The 2,500-nt window shown below is 43.3% G+C and overlaps 1 protein-coding gene across 1 annotated transcript in view; it reads right to left on the reverse strand.

Annotated features, from left to right (window-relative positions):
- Positions 1 to 2,500, reverse strand: part of LOC144538090 (thyrotropin-releasing hormone-degrading ectoenzyme-like) — a 122,706-nt gene that overhangs the window by 16,287 nt on the left and 103,919 nt on the right.

The raw sequence follows: 2,500 nt of genomic DNA on the forward strand, positions 1-2,500 counted from the left end.
GAATACCCCATCAGACTCGGGAGTACCCGATCAGACTCCGGAATACCCGATCAGACTCAGGAATACCCGATTAGACTCAGGAATACGAGATCAGACTCCGGAATACCCAACCAGACTCTGGAATACCCGATCAGACTCAGGAATACCCAATCAGACTCCGGAATACCCCATCAGACTCTGTAAATCCCAATCAGACTCAGGAATACCCCATCAGACTCGGGAGTACCCGATCAGACTACGGAATACCCGATCAGACTCAGGAATACCAGATCAGGCTCTGGAATACACGATCAGACTCAGGAATACACGATCAGACTCAGGAATACCTCATCAGACTCTGTAAATCCCAATCAGGCTCAGGTATACCCGATCAGACTCAGGAATACCCCACCAGACTCAGGAATACCCAGTCAGGCTCTGGAATACCCGATCAGACTCAGGAATACCCGATTAGACTCAGGAATACGAGATCAGACTCCGGAATACCAAACCAGACTCCGGAATACCCCATCAGACTCTGGAATACCCAGTCAGACTACGGAATACCCGTTCAGACTCAGGAATACCCGATCAGACTCAAAAATACCCCATCAGGCTCTGGAATACCCGATCAGAGAGTCACAACACAAAGTCGATTCTGTCCCTCCAGCCACTTAAAGACCTTTTATTAGGCATTATTGTGGTTTAGAGGATTTTCTGATTATAAAAAATGATTTCTCTATGCCTGAAACCCTTCAGCAAGTAATACACTGTTTGATGTACCAAAATACCTGATGTGCATTGCATCGTCACTGATACTGAAATGATTATTGATCCAGAAATATGATTTTCGTTTGAATGCAATATGCACGAATCCATTTATCTGCATCATTAACTGATACAAGGTTTGCAATAGAATCATTGACTACGTTTACATGGACTGCAATAATCCGACTATTGACCTTATTCTAAATAAGACAATATTTCGATTAAGATGTTTACATGAGTTGCTTATAGAATATTCCATTCATATTCCCGTTTACATGCTACAGAGCAGAGTCCAATTGTGACAAAGTGGGTATGACCACATCATTTGTCACTGTTAACATTATTTCTTTATCCATAAGTTAAGCCCATTGGTACATCTCTACATGTTTGTTAATTCTATCACGTATTGAGTTGACCGGTAATTTCACTGTGTAATGCAAACACACATAACTATCCCGGGTCTGTTTGCGCGGGAAACGACTGTTTGGGAGGGGGCCGCCCTGCAGTTGCGTCTATTATGTGGTCGATGACATCAGCGACGATGTCATGGCCTATTCCATGTCGGAGGGGGGTTCTTACTGTGCTAATGTGTATTTTTCTTTTGCTGTGCGAGATCATGGGTATTTATTGTATGTGTTTTTGTGATGCATTCAGGTACAGTAGGAAATTGGAATTCTATGAAAATAACACTATGGTTAATAATATATAAAAGCTGGTAATATGTCTCACCCCTGTAGTGAGGTTGGTGAAGGCCAGGGGAGGTGTCTCTGAAATTGATGGCTGTATTTAAAGAGTTGTTCGGAGGCAGCTGAGAGGGAAGGTCAGGCAGTGCAGATGCCAGTGCACGTGCTGTTATTTTGATTTGGTATGAGTTTAGTCATCCTCTGTTCTGTAAATCTTCAGTTTTTTGAATTTTTGTTTTCTGTTTTGTGTTGCACTTTGGTTGCACTGTAAATAAATGTCCACCTGTGGGACCTTCAAATCGCCTTCTGAGTCAGCCTCCTACTTCACTAAAGGCCCTCAGGCTACAGCTATCTCACACCAATTAATGACTGAAGATGCACGGCCACATTACGTCCCTACGTCCTGCGCCCGAGTTTCCCTCCGGAATTTAACCTGAAACCGTTGTTGGAAAAATGTTGGGACTTCTTTTTACCGGTGGCAGTCATCTTTTCTTCTGTAAACAAGTTACGCAACACTCGCTGGAAGCTACAGCATGCGTCGTCAAGCAGTTGGATTGCCGTACGTGTCGCAAAATGCTGCGAAAACTCCGATAGGACATCATAGTGCGATTAAGGTGTATACATGTCTACAATGTACTTCAATAATGCGACTAAAATTGGAATACTCCACGTCTTAATTCGTCTATTGCTTACTCCGACTATGACCTTATTCGGCCTAAGGTAATCAGAAAATGCTGTTTACATGGCAGTTTCGTATTCAGAGTATTGTCTTAATCGGGTTAATATCGGAATATTGCAGTCCATGTAAACGTGCTCATTCTTAAATTTGAGCAAAGGAAGCCTGAGAAGTCTGAGAGATTCAAGCAAGCAGACGACTTGTCAAGGGAGAGGCTTTGAGCCTGTCAAGAGTCGATCCAACCACCAAGAGCAGATTCAGGTGGAATCTGCAGAAGAAGTCCAACAGAATTCAAGCAACATAGACTCAAATTAACTAGAAGACCTTCACACATGAGGTTTCTCCTCAGTGACCTGAGGTTGTCCTCAGGGTGACGTGAGGTTTCTCCTCAGTG

The sequence above is a fragment of the Centroberyx gerrardi genome, chromosome 24 (genome assembly GCF_048128805.1).
Source record: "Centroberyx gerrardi isolate f3 chromosome 24, fCenGer3.hap1.cur.20231027, whole genome shotgun sequence".
NCBI lineage: Eukaryota > Metazoa > Chordata > Actinopteri > Beryciformes > Berycidae > Centroberyx > Centroberyx gerrardi.